Source organism: Papio anubis, chromosome 5 (assembly GCF_008728515.1).
Source record: "Papio anubis isolate 15944 chromosome 5, Panubis1.0, whole genome shotgun sequence".
NCBI classification, from domain to species: Eukaryota; Metazoa; Chordata; class Mammalia; order Primates; family Cercopithecidae; genus Papio; species Papio anubis.
The window spans coordinates 5024160-5042042 of NC_044980.1; the positions used below are offsets into that span (position 1 = coordinate 5024160).

General features: G+C 41.0%; 1 long non-coding RNA gene across 1 annotated transcript; it reads left to right on the forward strand.

Annotated features, from left to right (window-relative positions):
• The first annotated feature begins 1396 nt into the window (after window positions 1–1396).
• LOC103884925 lies at window positions 1397–13032 on the forward strand. The gene is made up of 2 exons (XR_647754.4): window positions 1397–4741; window positions 12723–13032. It is a non-coding gene; the product is annotated as an uncharacterized LOC103884925 (long non-coding RNA).
• The last annotated feature ends 4851 nt before the right edge of the window (window positions 13033–17883 follow it).

The window sequence follows — 17883 nt, forward strand, 5'->3', positions numbered from 1 at the left end:
CTCTAGGCATGCTAGAGTGGACTGATGCAGGGTTAGGCATTTGGCCTCATGTTCAGTGAAGGCAGAAGAGCTGCTCAACAATGTTTCCGTGGTGTGCACCCCGAGGACCTCTGTTTTGCAGGTTGTCAATTTTCAGAAGGCTCACATTGCCTGTCTACTTAGCTAGAGAGCAATATTAGTGGTCTTTCAGATGATGGGCATCCATCCTTTCCTAAATCCTAGCACTCTTTGAGTTGCAAAACTGGCTACTATCTTTTGAATATGAGCAGATTATTTTTGGAAGCTGTATAGCTCTTGGTATCTCTCAATTTGGCTTAGAGTTCATCTTGATGAATAATTCCATTGGGAGGGAAAGCAAGAACTAAAACAATATTTGAAGGGTTAAACTCTATAAAATGCCTCATCGTGCTCGCAGGAGAGACCTCTAGGTCTCCACTGTGCAAATGAGTTTAACTCCTATTTAAAGGGCTTTCACTTAAATCCTCCCCTTATCCCTAAAGCAAGCTAAAATTACCAGACATGTGGAGAATTTGAAGTGCAAAATCCTTCTTGAAGAGAATTTCTGTTTGTAATGAGAACTGCAAAGAGACAGGGAGAGAAAGAGAGAGGGAAGAATCAAGACATGAATCCCATACATTTGAATATTGTATATACAGTAACTTTTTTCACATCCTCACCTCAAATGAAATGCCTCGGACTTCAGGATATCACAACTGAGAAAATTAGTTCAGAAACAAGAGGACAACCTAGACAAGCATTTAGAGCACTTTGCCAGCATCTCACTTTTAATGATGCAACTGCAAACGAGTGTAGGTTTGTAATTAGGAAACAGAGCAGATGGTGAAGACTTAGTTTAAAGTGTTCATTAAAATAACCTACACTGCCAAGTTACTGTTCCCTGCTAGGAGGCTGCTGCTCAGTTGAAATGTGTTGCAATGAGATGAGATGCAGGAAAAGATCACTGCGGTAGGGAATGGGGCCTAATTGTTTCCCAATTGTCTGCCAATTTCCAGATGTGTGCAGCTTGGAGGCTCCATTTCTGTAATCAAAAGTGGTTACAGAATATCTGAAGCTCCCTGCAAATTCCTTGTCAAATACACGTGATCTCTTAGCACTGCATCAAGAAATGCAGTTTTCTGGCGTTATCGGTTGCAGTCAGCCCCTTAGAGAGCCCCAGTTACTCCTGCTCTGTGGCGTTCGTGACCTTGTGTGAACCGTCCCTTGAGCATGAGCTCGACTTAATGACTGGCTTCTCAGGAATACAGTGGACAGGAGAGAGGGGATGTCACTTCTAAGATTAGACTGCAAAAATGCCAGCTTCCAGGGGCTGGGAGGATGTGGGTGTTTGTGGAGGGGGAGGGGAGATGAAGAGCGGTTGGTAAGTGGGTAAAAATATACAGTTAGATAGAAGGAGTGTGTTCTAGTGTTCGACAGTAGATTAGGGTGACTGCAGTAAACAACAATGTGTTGTACATTTCAAAATAGCTAGATGTGATGACTTGAAATATTCTCAACACATAGAAAGGACAAATGCGCAAGGTGACAGATACCCTAAATACCTGACTTGATCGTTACATCCTGTGCATGTAACAAAAAAATCATATGTACCCCATTAATATACAACATATATATCAATACAAATAATTTAAATCTCCCCAATCTGGGCATCTGGTGTCACTCACTTGCTCTGAGGGAAGCCAGCTGCTGTGCTGTGAGCTGCCCTGCAGAGGCCCAAGACAAGGATGGGATGCCTCTGGTCAACAGTCAGTGAGGACAAGAACCTGGAGTCACCAGTAGCCTCGGAGAGAACCTGGAAGAGGATTTTCTCCAAGTCAAACTTTGAATGAAGCCTTTTGAGAGACCTTGGGCCAGAGGTGCTCAGCTCAGGCACATCCAGATTCCTAGCTCAAAGATACTCTGAGAATACATTTTTTTAAAGTATTGGGCAATTTGTTGTGTAGCAACAGATACCTAATACTATGTTCAAAATGCAAGATATCAGAAATCTAAGGCTTATTTCCAATTATCCAGCGGGCAAGTTTCCCACTTATTCTTATTCTGTTTTCTCATTTTATGTAATTATGGTTGAACAGTTGGTTCCTAGCATCTCAGTGAGAACATCGGATGAAAGACCTTGTCAAAATATTCAATAGGAATATATTTAAAGTTCTACACATAATTCAAATGTCAATTTGATCTCCCAGAAAATAAAACAGACTGGTTCGCTTTAGAACAGGTGGTCAGGAATCATGTGTTATCATGTCTATATGACTGTGAGTGAAGAAATGTGCACACACATGTGTATCACCACAAGTCTGTATAATGCATGCCTGAATGTGTGCATGGATACACACCTAAATATATGCATGACATGTGATCACCACAAGTCCGTATAATGCATGCCTGAATGTGTGCATGGATACACACCTGAATATATGCATAACATGTGTATCACCACAAGTCTGTATAATGCATGCCTGAGTGTGTGCATGGATACACGCCTGAATATATGCATAACGTGTATCACCACAAGTCTGTACAATGCATGCCTGAATGTGTGCATGGATACATGCTTGAATATATGCACACATGCAATCACATATAAACACAGATTTATTTTTAGAGAGAATGCACTGGGTTGCTGTCCTGGACTTGCTTTATAGAATTTATATGAACAGATCTCCATTCCAGAACTCCCTTTATATAGACATGCATACCCCCGTTTTTACAGTAGCAGAAAAATGAAACTCACAGGCATTCCCTCCTATCTTACTAGAACTTCCTTTTGAGACTATTTTGCTTTCTTGTTCCCTCTTTCACAATCCTTAAATTTTGGAATCATTTTAGATCTGTTTCCCTAGAACTCTTCTTTCTGCCTATAATTTTTCTTCTAAGATGACTATTGAAATACTACATGCCACATGAACTGAGCGTTCTCAAATGTATGTCTTCTCTCTGGAACACTAAACTTGTAAATTCTGATACCACCACCTGGATGTCTAAAAGGAATATTTAATTTTAAATTTCCAGAATAAAACTCTGGAATTTTTCTGCTAAAGTCCTCTCAGTTTCCCACCTTAGTAAACAAGATGTTTCTTCATTAAGTTGTTCAGGCAGATATCTGAGGGATGTTTTTGACCCCAGACACCTGCGTCTAAACCATCAGCACATTGTATTGGTTTTACTTTGAAAGCATAAATAAGACCTGTATTTACCACCTCCATTGCTATCAACCAAGGCTCATCCACCAATACTGTATGTCTGCACCACTGTGATTACCTAACTAGTCTTACCGTCCATTTTCCACACTGTAGCCAGAATTATGTCTTAAAATTAGAAATTAAATAGTATCATTGCCTTTCTTGAAACCCTCTAATACTTTCCTATCACATCTGGAATAAAAAGTAAATGCATTTTAATAGCTTTATTAATGTCAGCTCAGTCAATAAAAGATGGCTCAAACAACTGGGATAACTGAAGAAGATGCAATGAAGAGACTAGGGTGTGGACAGCTAAGGGAAAGACGAAGTGTGATGCACCATCATCCTCTCTGTCAATCAGGATGGAGTGAGAGTGAGAGGAGGCCCTTCAAAGAGATGTCTGCCCCATTCTTTCAACTCATGCCCCATGTCAAATTGATTAATTCTCTTTTTAACTGTAAAACAAGAAGCAGACAGGAGGTTACAATTGGAACATAGCCCAGATGTGCATTTCTTGGGAGCTATATTTTTGTTTCCTTTTGTGATAAAGCAATATAGGTGTTGAGCTTTGAAATTAAATAAATAATGAATTCTGAACACTACTGATAAACCTTACTACTGCCTGGGTCTGCCCGAAGAGAGGTACAGACTTTTCTTTATCCATCTCTGAATCCTTGTTCAGCTCAGCATCTGCACACATTTAAATTGGGATTTACATATTATCTCTTTATATTCTGTGGGAATAGGAAGGACATACACTTGACAGGTAAAGATGTTTGTAGTCAATGAGCCAAGTCTTAGAGAGTTGAATCTAAAAGTTACTAAGTTAGCTGAAGATCAGCCAGGACAGCTGAAATATTTTGCCACATATGAGGCAGGAAAAGGCAGAATAGGGTCTGGAGACAGGGAACCTAGGGCCAATTCACCCTGACTTCTAGAATTAAATCAAAAAGAAAACCCCAACTTTCCATGCCCAAATAACAAAAGGACCAGAGACTACTCCCTTTGCAACACCTCCCTCTCCACTTTTTCTGCGAGGCAAATGAGATATTAAAAGTACCTCTGATTGGTCCTCTCCTGCAACCAGTCAGGCTGGTGGTAGCTGGCCAAGTCTTCATTTGTACAGGAGTAGAACTTTGTAACTTCACTTCAGCCTCTGATTGGTCACTTTCTGCAACCAATCAGACGTTTGTATAGGGTATAACTTTGCCACTTTGCTTTAGCCTCTAATTGGTTCCCTCCTGCAACCAATCAGACTGATGATGGGCCACTACTTCATTTACATAGGATGTACACCAAGTAACCAATGGGAAACCTCTAGAAGGTATTTAAACCCCAGAAAATTCTGTAATCTGGCTGTTGAGCTGCTTGCTTAGGCTCTCTGGTATCTTGTGGAGTATATTTTCATTTTCAATAACTCTCTGCTTTTATTGCTTCATTCCTTCCTTGCTTTGTACGTTTTTTCCGATTCTTTGTTCAAGATGCCAAGAACCTGGACACCCTCCACGGGTAACACATAGACCAACTTATGTTACACCAAGGTAACCTGGCTTCAATTTCTCATGGGGTGGAAACATTAAGGACAACTTAGAAGTTTAACCAGAATGCTGCTGGTTCTGGTCACTGGATCTAAAGCTCTGGCAATACTCAGTATTCCCCAGCCTAGTTCACTTCACTAACAGCAGTAATAATAGTGAAGGAAGAAAAATGTGTCCCAATCTAGTCCAGATGCTTTAAGCTTTCTGTGTCCGGAAAGAAATATAAAAAATTAACTCAGAGAAAATGAGTTGCCCTAGGTGCTGCCTCTTCCTCCACATCCAGTCCCCAGATGGCTCTCCCATCCTTTCCTGCCCTCCTTTTGCTCCAGGGGTTCAGCCTTGCAGACACGCAGCACTTGGGGTCCCAGCTGTGCATCCCGCTTAGGCTCAGCAAATGGGAAGCAGAGCAAGGGAAGGAGGAGATAGATTTGAGCATTTATTCACTGCTTCCTCCATCCCATGATCCCGTCCTGCCTTGCAAGCAGGAAACACGTCCTTCTGGGACTACAGCTCCTGCTCAGTGCTCCTTCCTTAGGGCTTGGGATCTTTCTGGGCTCCAGGAACACTCACTTCCCTAACCATGGTAGTTTCCTGGTTTTGCTGGTCTTCAGCAGCTCAGCATCTCTTGTTTGCTCTCCTAACCCATCCCACGCTTCATGGGGTCCCTCCCTTAGAAACTTGCCACCTAAACTGTTGAAGGTAGACCCTGTTTCCTGCTGGAGGCCTCCCTAATATGCACTGTTAAATCACATATACACTTGCTTCTATTGCATTAAATATTCTGAAAAATATTTCTCAAGAAACATAAACCAATTAAAATTGATGTGATACTAAAAATATGAGATTATGAATTCTTTCCTTTAGATACCTTATTTTCCTTATTTTTATAGTGTTTGCATGTTAGAAATGTAATATCATAATATTGAATCACTTTTGTCAGTTTTTTTCCCGTGAACTTTTCTTTTTTTCCTTTTTGAAAAGAGGCTATTTACTCCTTTCAGTAAGGACTGTAGTATTTGGGAGACCTGGCACTCCTTTGGGAATCTTTTTGCCCTTGTATTACTGGGGGTAAGCAATTAGGTAAAGATATTATAAATAGTAGTTTTCTCTGTATTCAGACCTTTGCTGTTAATGATAGGTTTAATATCCCATTAGTACTTGCCTTGATGGTGCCCATTTACAACATAGTAATAAATAGCGTTTCGTTTGTGTGCATGTTAGACTTTTTCTTAACAAGAGGAAGGGGGAGAGAGAGAGAGAGACCACTTATTCCTACTCCTACATCAGCTGACCTTTTATTTCCCCACATTCAGTCCCTGTCATTTCAAAGTCACGAGATCTAAAAAGGCAGGCAGGTAGCCTGTCTAACATTCTGGTCACAATGAGAACAGAGTCAGCATTTCTGGAATCTGATCATTAGAAAGAGGAAGCAGAGTGATGTGTGAGTGAAAAGGAGCCGGCATGGAGGTGGATAGGGAGGAAGAAATATATTCGAGGGAAAACGTCTTTCCCTCTAATAGACAGGAGGGAGGAGGAGGACCCAGTGTGCGCCATTACCGCCTATTTGTCCTTCTGGGAGGCACAGGGGAGATGCAGACACAGGGACGTGATGAGGATCAGAAGTTTGTCAGTCGCCCTGAAGGTGTGCAGGGCTGTTATTCAAGCTCTTTGTTGTGTGAAGCTACAGAGATGTTTACAGATTCAAGGGCAGCCTGATGGAAGCTTCCATTTCTACCTTTAAGTCAGAATAGGGGGAAACCTTTGACTAAGAGAGACGGAGGAATAGCTGAAATGTCTCTAAGTATCTTCTAACCTGTAAATTTTCCCTTCATCTCTTGTTATTTAAAAAAATTAATCTACTTAAAAAAATCTGGACATTTGTCCAGCATATTTCAGATTCCGGATTTTGTTGATTGAATCCTTGTGGTATTATTTAGCATGGTCCACCGTATTTCCTACAAACTGATAAGTGGATCTAGAGACTCAATCAATTTCAGATTTGATTTTTTTGTTTCCCCACAAGACCACATCAAAGGTGGCTCTGTGTTCTTCTATAGGAAGACACACAATGTCTGGTTGTGTCTCGTGTTGTGATAGGAGCAGCCACTGAGGATCACCGACTTCATCTACTCACCCTTCATGGATTCTAAAATGGTGATATTCGAACTGGATCATTCTGCCTTCATTAATCAACTGAAATATTTCTGTAGAAAAAAATTTTGTCTGCAACCATGTGGAAGACCAGTGATATAGCTTGCGTGGAGAGGTGTTTGATTTTCTCTTCATTTTCCAACTTTTAAAAATAATTAGTTGGCTCCTTGACATCCTCCAATCATGATCAGTTAGCATTTTCTTCTTCTTAGAATCCTTGTGAACGCAGCGATTTAAGCATTTTGATGTGTTTCACCTGGCCAGTGCTTATCCCTACTGAGGCTCAACGATTTTTGTCTTTGGTCAGTGAGAGCCTCTGGGTTCCGTGGCCCTGGTAGTCTTCCGCAGCTCCCTTACTCTCTGGGCTCCCTGACTCTCCGGCCTCCCTGACTCTCCAGCCTCCCTTACTCTCTGGCCTCCTTTACTCTCCAGCCTCCCTGACTCTCCTGGCCTCCTTTACTCTCCGGCCTCCCTTACTCTCCAGGCCTCCCTTACTCTCTGGGCTCCCTGACTCTCCGGCCTCCCTGACTCTCCAGCCTCCCTGACTTTCTGGCCTCCCTTACTGTCCAGGCTCCCTGACTCTCTGGCCTCCCTTACTCTCCTGGGCTCCCTAACTCTCCCAGCTCCCTGCCTCTCCCGGCCTCCCTGACTCTCCGGCCTCCCTGACTCTCCCGGCCTCCCTGACTCCAGTATGATGTGATAATTCGGTGTCATTGCGTGCATCTCACGCTCAGATCAGGAACTGCTATTTCTTTGTGGAGCCTTAGCTTGTTTTAGTGGAAAATGTCATTTTATGGCCACAATACTTCCATATTTAAAAATAGATAGGTACAGTTATTTCTTGATTTTTTCCCATTTTAGCTATTATTTGTTGTTTTACTACTGAAAACAACATTTTAGCTCTCATTGAAGCTTTCCCACCCTCCTCCCAGCAAAGCATTTAGCACTTACAATGTTAAGATTAGGTCAAAATTCACAAGTGAATATTTTGTGTGCCGTAATTACATCCATTTATTCATTTATATTTGAGACGTAGTCTTGCTCTGTTGCCCAGGCTGCAGTGCAATGGTGTGATCTCAGCTCACTGCAACCTCTGCCTCCTGGGTTCATGCCATTCTCTTGCCTCAACCTCCCAAGTAGCTGGGAGTACAGGCATGCACCACCGCGCCTGGCTAATTATTTTATTTTATTTTATTTTTTGTGAGTAGAGATGAGGTTTCACCATGTTGGCTGGGCTTTTAAGTAAACTTTTTGTTTTCTCTTAAGTTAATAATTGCCTTGATTTTTTTCTATGTCTTAAATCATTTGAATTTTTACCTGAAATTATTCTCTAAACTTTCCTCCCAAGTAGAATTTCCTCTTCTTACATTCAAGCACATCAAATAATTTGTTGATTTTTCTCCTCCCTCCCTTCGTCCCTTCCTTCTTTCCTTCTTTCCTGGAGATCATCTTTCTGGAACAGTTGATCCAGGCTGCTTCCCACCCCAGGTGCCCTGAAATCACACTGTGATGTCCCTTCACGTTACCTTTGCTTTTCTCCTTTTGGGAACTTCTGCATCTCGTATTCAATTATTTTATACATAAAAAAAATTCAGTCCCTTGTACTGGGAGCATCTTCTCAAGTATATTTTAAGATCAATTTTCAGGTAAATATCTTTCTGTGTGAAAATCTCACACTGAAATCAATCATCCATCTGAAAATAGAATTATAAATTAGTAATAATTTGAAAAAAAATTGAGACATTTTTATTTATTTCTGACTTAGTCCTGGTTGTCCATCCTTTATGTTAATTTTGTTTTCTTTGTGCATGCCTTAACATTCTTATCATCATTGCTCTGAAATTTTATACTGCATGTCTTTGCTTTCACATTGGGTACTCTGGGATTTTTCTATAGGGTGGCTTACATTCTGTCCTGATAATTTTATTTCTTTGATAATTTTGTCTGTTTCAGTATTCCTTTTGTTCTGCAATTTAAATTATTTGGAAGTTAGATATTTTGAAATAATCTTCTAATTTCATTTGCACTGCTCTTTTGTTACTCATTTCTTTGTCTTCTTATTATACTTGGTAGGCAGTTGTTGAACCTTACTTTTTAACCACCCTATTGAATTACTTTCTAAATTCTGCATAACATTTTTAATATCTCAGAGATGGTTTTGCTCCTTGAATACTCCCTTTCTACTGCATTCTATGCTTGATTTATGTTTGCAACTTCTTATCTCTCTGAGGCCATTAATTATAGTGAGATGTATTATAAGATTATTTTCTCATCCTTTGGGTACTATTTTCATCTCCTTCAAGTTTTTTCTTTCCTGTTTGTTTATTCTGCTCTCTGTATTTCATGACAGGTCCTTTCCCACATGGTTTAATCTGTGACTGGCTGTTCACTTTTAAGAGTGAGGCATTATAAATAGGCCTGGAACTCTGCCTCAACAGAGCTGGTAGAGTGATGGGCTTCACCACAGGACCACTGAGTTGAGGTGCTCTCAACTCTGAGTTGCACTAGCCAACTTCCCTGCAGAGAAATCTTCCATCCTCCTGCCTGGGGTGCATGAGGTTGGCTACCAATATCCTGACAGCCTGGTGCAGAAAGAGCTCAGTGGGTGTACATTCACTTCATCCCATGTTTTCAGTATGGCCCCCTTTCCTGCAATTATGCCTCCTATCTTTCAGTCCAGATTTAAAATGTCTAATCTTCTGCTGAGGTGGGGAATAAGAAGGACCCTAAGGTCTAAGTGCTTCTAATGCACATGTTCAAACACAGACTCTGTTTTCAGATATCCGTCTCCCCATCTTCAGATCCTGACACTTTCGGGGGTGGGGGGTTCTGTGGCATAAACTCCCATGGTGCTGCTTGGTCTATAGTCCACCCTACCTAGGATTTCTGTTTTCCTGCTTATTCCTATTCTAGGATAAAAGCTGAGCCCTCTTCCCTTTGCTTTCAAACAGAGCACTCTAGTTCCTTTAATGGTTTCAAGTACCATCTAAATGTCTATGATTTATTTTTTAGTCTGGATCTGCTGAGAATGTGATGTCACAGCAACATTAGACATGTGTAGGAGAATATAGGGTGATTTTATCCATTGCCCAAGCTAACACTTGTCACATTCCATGACTCTATGTGTAATTACTCTGGTTGAATGTCTGTCCTTCTTGATAGCCTGTGAGCAACTTAAGAAGGGTTCATGCTGCTGTCCCTGCCCAGTGTCTAGGACATGAAATGGACGTAGTAGACCCTTGCTTTACTTCTATATGATAAATGAATAAAACATACCTAACTGAAAGGAGGAAATATGAGTCAGCTGTGAAGAAAGATGGGTTTGTCCTACTTTGGGATATGCAGTCAGGGAAGAATCCATCTAAAACTGAGAGAAGAAGGTGAGGTGCTGTTCCATCGAAAGATAACACCCTTTACTCCCTGCATAATATGGGCTTATTCTCTGCTCTGTGGTTGCCAAAATAAAATTTTTTTTTCTTAGAAAAGGGATAAATTTATCAGCCTCAGCCTTAGCAGAAATAAAACACTGCATTGGGAAAATGTGCTTCCTGCAAAAACAGCATGATGGGGTGGGCACTCAGTCCCTGGTGCTCCATTTTCTGTGTGGTTGCTTTGGATTTTTCTGTCTTTGCAGAACATCCCAGAAGAAGGAACATCATCACAAAGGATGTGTGTGGCAGGGGAGCGGGTGAGCCAGGGGCTGGGGGGCTGCTGGTCTGGCCCAATACTAGCCGGTTGTACAGAGAGCTGACTCCAAAAACAGTCTTTAAAAGGCCTGGTTCTACAGGTTCTGCTGAACTAAATGGTGCAAACATTTACAGAGACTACTGCCCTGCCTATTCTATCAGACAGAGCTAGCAGGAGGCTGTCTTCAAGCCAAGAAGAGAGCCCTCATCAGAAACCCAATGGTGTTTGACTTGATCTTGCACTTCCAGCCTCCCAACCTGTGAGAAGTAAATATCTGTTGTGTGGTAATAACAAAGTATTACATTGAGCAAAAGGGTGCAATCTAGTGTTTCATGACAATCTAGTACAATCTAGTGTTGTATCATTTGCTCGATGTAATACTTTGTTATAGATTGACATAATACTTTGTAATACTTTGTTATGTCCTGGAAATTCATGTGTTGGAAATTTAGTCTCCATGCAACAGTGTTGAAAGGTGAGACCTCTAACAGATGATTAGGTAACTAGGGCCCTGCCCTTATGAATGAGTTAATTCTGTTGTTGTGGAAGTGAGCTCATTATCTCAGGAGTGGGTTTATTATAAAAGGAAGAGCTGAACCCCTTGTCTCTTTCTCCCACCCTTTCTTTCCCTCTCACCTTCTGCATGTTTTGATAAGCAGGAAGACCCTCACCAGATGTTGGTCCCTCCCTCTTGGACTTCTCAGCCTTTGGAACCATGAGTCAATTAATTTCTGTCCATTATAAATCACTTAGCCTAGAGTATTCTGTTATAGTATCACAGAATAGATTAAAACACAAGCCACAGCAGCTGAGACACGCTCCCACTCCCACATCTGAGCAAGGGTGAGGCGACACTGTCCCACTGTCCACTGTTGTTCATCAGCAGTCAGGCTGGAGCAGCCCACGAAGCCTACGGAGGAGCCTGTGCCCACCTCACCATGTAACCAGTGCCTAGGATCCACTCCAGGCATTGGCTGGACAGGGAGACACACGGAGGGGTGGGACACATGACCCTTGCCCTCAGGAAGTACACAGGCTATACAGACACTGATCAAACACCTTCATTCAAATGTAAAAGTGCCTCTGCAGGAAAGTGGGTGTGTGGGCCGGACAGGGGAAGAGTGTTAACCAGAAATGTGACCTAATGAGAGAAACAAAGAAGGGCTCCAAGGCAACTGAGCTGAGTGTAAGTTGATAAGGGTGAATGAGGGCAGAGTGCTCTATGCAGAGAGGCAGCAAGAGGAAGTCCCTGAGCAGGAAGAGCCACAACACAGAGCGACTCTGCCCAGAGGTTGACCTGTGCACTTAGGTCAGACCAACGGTTGATGGTTGCAATAACAAGGAACAAGCATTACTAAGGGAGATGCCTCAGCCAGAGCCGCATGTCATTCTGGGCTCCACTATTGAGGGAGATGCCTCTGCCGGAGCCGTGTGTCCTTCTGGGCTTCATGTCCAAAGAGGAACATTGTCAAATTAGTAGGATTCCAGAAGAGTGAGTTCCTGGGATGGTGAAGGACTCCATATGGGTAGTTAATTATAAAACTTATCAGGGGCTGAATAATCCTTAAGAAGGGAGTGTTCAACAGAGGCTGGGTCACCAGAAGTCAGAAAGGTTTTTGTTCATGAATAGAGTGCCAGATTTAAAATGAGGCCTCTGGCTGCAAATCCAAATCTAAGATTCTCCTTTGGTAAACTCACATATATAATTTTGCATGATTATATATATGATTAAACAATGAAAATCCATGGGTTCTTGAGACTTTTCCCTCTCTTTAGCCTCTAAGAATACATGGCTACATATACATTGATGAGGATATGGCAAAGTGTCTTCCTTCCCTTCCAAAATATCCTTTTGTGGTCGGCAGCATTTGCGTTTCCCCTGGGCAAGCACGCACTTCCTTCCGTGGTTCCCTTGCAGGACCCCCTTACCATCTGAGGCCAGGTAATGCACAGGAAAAGGCCCTCAGGTGTCAGAGAAGACCAACTACCGGTTCAAGTCAGCTGCAGATTTGCTGTTCTGGACTTTAGGAGGTGTTTTCCTTATATGTAGAAAGATGAGAACTCAGATGCAATGTCTCTGTCTTCCATTTTAACTCAGTGCTGCAGCAGCTTAACTTTCCAGTTTCATCTTTTCTTTCCACCTCAGTCCTACCCACTTCCAAAGGGTACCTACTTCCAAAGAGCACAGCCCAGGAAGGTCTTCAGACCTGACAGTATGTGACTTCATGGGAGCAAGTGAGATCAACCAGCATGCTCATTCAAATTTGCCTGTGACCTCATGGCCTTGAGAGAGACCCTTTCTGTTTCTTATTGGAAGAGGAAGAAGCGGTCACATTTGTTCCTCTGAGCCTGGGATTCCAAAGTGTCAATTAAAGTAGTGTTTAAATCTAGTGTTGTACCATTTGCTCAATGTGATATTTGTTTTATGTAATACAAAAATAAAATATTTTCAGTTATATTTTTACAAAATAAAGGTTGCTGAGGATCTGTGAGATAATAAAGGATCTGGAGAAGACTTGTCTTCCGTGCCCAACTTGTGATTCTAGTGAGACAATTAGGAGTCTCTGGTGCATGGACTCCTGGCTCTCTCCAATCCCAGTTGAAAACACACCTCTTTCCACAGAACCTATGTTCTCTTGATTGTCCTATTACAGAAGAGCATGGATTTAAGAAAGTAGACTTTAAGTTTGATCATTTAATGCATTGCTTTCATGGAAAGACATTTCTAACAGTGGGCTTCTAGAGAATCTGTGTTGTGGGCAGACTTATTTGGAGGTGGGGCTTGATTTGAGACCCTGCCATTTACCCTTCTAACTGCACTTCTCTGGGTGTGGAGAAAGAATTATCTCCATTATCCACAAACTACTGGGACTTGAGTAAACCAGAGGCATTCAAGCTTTCTACAATGGCAGCTTAAATGTGAACTTTTAAGAGACTTTGACATTTTCCACCATGCCAATGGCAGACGGACATGAATGTGCACCCTGGGATCTGGAGTTGCCTTCTGCTTAGGTTCCACTGGCTCCAGTCATATGGCCTAGATTGTGCTGCTTTGCTCAGCTGCAGCTTCCTGAGCTGTAAAAGCAAGACGACTTAGGGAGGGAAGGGACCCCATTCGCTCAAGGCTTTGGGCTGTGCAACCTTAGCAGCAAATGCCAGGCTGGCCACCTGGTCTCTGACTGGTAGGCATTAGGTCAACATCACTGATTTAATATGTAACTCAGGCGCCACTCTTTCCTCCTGGGCTTCTTAGGCAAAGTAATTGCTAAGAACACCTTTTAAAGGTGCAATGACAGCTGTGTTGCGAGACATGACACAGTTCACACTTTTTCCAGATTCACCATTGCTTAGTTTAACGAGAGCTGCATTGAAAAGACTGTTATAGGAAATCTTAATAATATAAAAATGAGGTTTATACAATTATAGCTTGATGTAGTGCAAGTTTGAGTACTGTCTTCTCCGTCAGAGGGCAAGCCATGGGATGTAGAAACCTGTGATGGATAGACTTGTGGTGAGAGTGGGTGAGGAGATTTTTATATGAGGAATGCATGTGCCACCCCATTAAAAGCCACCGATTGCGAAACTGTGAATTCTTCAAATGCTTTGCATATCTACTCTGTGAAAACAACAAAAAACAACAAAAAATGAGTAATGACTTCAAAGCCTTCAATCAGGAAGGTTTCCTTAGACCATCCTCTAAGTCATGTGCCTGGGCCCACTGAGCTCTGAACTTGACATGTTGGGATGGAGAACATCTCCCTGTTCTAAATACACCTCCCAGTCTTGTTCCAGGTGTATCTCTGATGAAAGAAGTTTCATCAAAGAATCGTGATGTTGTTGGGGACTCAAGGTGTGATTCTAGTGAGAAACTTATAAATACTTTGCTTAGGAATAAATTTAAATTATTGTGAGATAAATACTTTGCATATATTACTTTGAATATTATATAGAACACTAGACACATGTATTTTTTCTTTGTATTACAGATAATTATGAATTCAGTATTAGCAGAGGCAAAAAACATCTATGGGAATACTATCCAATTTTTTTATTTGGCCATAGAATGATGTTATATAAGCTTTTAACAATCCAACTACAGAGGGAGAACAGGGGAAAGAATGAACATGGTATTAGAATTTAATTCCAGCCCATGTTTATCCCATAAAGGTTCCCAAGGTCTAGGGTTCCACTGGGCTTTCCCTGACCACCTAGGAGGACCATGGCCACACAGCACGTATCCCATCTGTCTGAGAATATTCCTTGAGATGAATGGAGCCCGAGTCAGCAGGAAGTAGAGATGAGGGGGCCGAAGAGGGAGCCCAGTGAAATTCAACAAAGCAAGTATAAATCAAATGTCTATTTTCTTCACAAGAAAAATGAGGAGAAAGCACCAATTTCAGCAGGCCAAATGCTCTAAAGACTCTCCTCCGTAAAGCTCTATTTTTATATATCCCTATTCCACATGTAGCACATGACAATGAAATTGTGCTCTGCTAAGCAAATGGGCTTATATGCCACATCCTCCATCATTATGACAGAAGAAAATGAAATTCCTTAAACAATGGTTATGTTTCAACATTCAGTATTAACTAGTTTTCACTAGTGTTGCTGGGACATATTTCTAAGTTCTATTTATAATAAGATAACTCTTTTACCGTCTGAGGAAACTTCTAGATGATAAGCTCTCACAAACACATAAACAGGTTAGTATTGTGTTTCATTTTATTTTCCCCTTGAAATGTCCTGATTGTTCTGTATCCTGGAAGAATAAGCATGGAAGACCAGCATGTATCCTGGAAGAATAAGCAGGGGAGACCAGCATGTGTGCTGGAAGAATAAGCCGGGGAGAGCAGCATGCCCAGAGGCCAGGTAAATGTCACTCTTCCCAACGTTCCAGGCCTTCAGGGAGAGGCCATGCCTCTCTGGGTCTTGCATAGGAATCAAACACAAGGCTTCAGTTCTCTGATCTTATCTTTACAATTAACAAACCCTTCTTCACTCGCTATTTGTGAGACATCAGGGAAGTTTAAATCTTTGCTGCTTGTTTTCATCATTGCTTGTTCTGCATGTGGGAGTGAGAGAAAGATAGTTGCTATTACTGTTTCCTTTATCTGTTACCTGGGCCCACATCATAACATAACACAGTCTCAGGAAATGGCCTACATGAAGTGTGACAGCAGCTCATTTTTCAGGGTTCCAGAACAAAAGGCATTTTCACCAATGCAATGAGAGCCATTATGGAGCACATGGTGATAGCAACATCAAGTCAGTAAATGAATTAAACTTACTGCAGGAACTTAGAGATCTTTGTTTAGACATTATTCAACCATTTGATTTTTGAGTATTCAATATACAAAAAAAAAAAAGCAAAGAAAACGTAAATTTTTCGTGACTTTCCACCTTTATGTAGGACTTCAGACTTTTCCACAAGTCTTTCCAAAGGCAGAGAAGGCTACAAAAAAAAAAAAAAAAAGTGGCATTTCTACCTGTCAGGATTGCCTGTGCATCTGGCCCAGGCCCCAGGTCCACGGTGGCACTAGACACACAGATATGCAATTCATCCTTCTGAAACTCTAGGACCAGGAAGAAATTATTAGAACAAGCCAAGGGTCCTCCTAGATGATGAGTCAACCAACCTTGAGAGAGGATAACTTCACAGGAGCTATAGAAGACAGCCAACATCCTAAAACCCCCAATGGCATTTAATTGGCACCATATAAATGATCCAGGGGGTCTAGAAAGGGGTGTTTGGTTTTATTTTCTTCTGTCATAGAGCTGACCTTGCATATCAGTGTCCTGAATGGAGGAAGCTTCTATTTTTCACTCCCAATCATTCTGGTGATGGCTGACCTTCTATCATTAAACAGGCAGAAACTGTTTTGTCAAGCTTCCTATTTCTTCGAAAGCTCCTTCTTAAATGTAACTCCCATGGAAAGGTGAAACCCCATAAACCTTACTTAGACAGTCACTTCTGAGAGTCAGATAATGGGGTTTAATTCCTTAAATAAATAGGTTACAGTTTGCACTTAGTTCAATGGAGGTAGAATTTGTATATTTGAGACAGGAAATGAGATGAAAGGTTTGAAAGTCAGGTGAGATTCCTGATATTTACTATTCGTTATTGAGATATAAATCACTTACCATACAATTCTCCCATTTAAAGTGTATAATTCTATAGTGTTTAGTACACTCAGAGTTGGGCAACCATCACCACGATCAACTTTAGGATGTTATCACCACCCCAAAAAGAAAAGCTATATCCATGACCAGTCACTTCTCATTCTTCCCCGGCCTCCCCCAACTCATCCCTAGGGGGCCATTAATCTACTTTTTGTTTCTATAGATTTGTATCTGCTGGAAATTTGTTAAGTTTTATCATGAAGTAGGTGGTCTTTCATGACTCGCTTATTTCATATAGCATAATGTTTTCAAGGTTCATTCCTGTCATAGCCCACTTCTCTCTCATTTATTTTGTTGCTGAGTCATATTCTGCTGTAAAGATACATCACATTTTAGGTATCCTTTCATCAGTTGATAAACATTCAGATTGTTTTCACTTTTTGGTGATTATAAATAATGCTGCTGTGAACACTCATGTACAAGTTTCTGAGTGGATATATTTTTATTTGTATTGGGTATGTACCTATCCATCACTTCTTAAGAAACTGCCAGATGTCTGCTATTGTACATTCCCCAATGCACAATGGTGTATGAAGATTCCAATTTCTCCATATTCTCACTCATAATTATTATGTTTTTTTTAATTATAGCCATTCTCGTGGGTATAAAGTGGTTTTTATTTGCATTCTCTGACAGCTAATGATGTTGAGCGTCTTTTCATTTGGATGTTGGCCATTTGTATGTCTTCTTTGGAGAAAATTCTATTGGAATACTTTGTCCATTTTAAAAATCGAGTTATTTATCTTTTTATTTTTATGTTTTTTGTTAAACATATTCTAGACATAAGTCCTTTGCCACATACATAAATTACAAACATTTTCTGTTTCTGCAGGTTCTTTTTTTGTTTTTACTTTATTGATGGCATCTTTCAAAGCAAAAATGTTTTAAATTTTAACCAAATACAATTAACATATTTTTTTCTTTTGCTGTTTATGCTTTTGGTGTGATATATAAGAAACTATTGCCTAGTGCAAGATCATGTTTCTTCTAAAGGTTTTGTAGTTTTTGCTCTTACCTTCAGGACTTTGATTCATCTTGAGTTAATATATTTTATGTATATGAGATGGGGATCCAAATTCATTCTTTTGCATGTAGAGATCCAGTTGTCTCAGCATCATTTGCTAAAT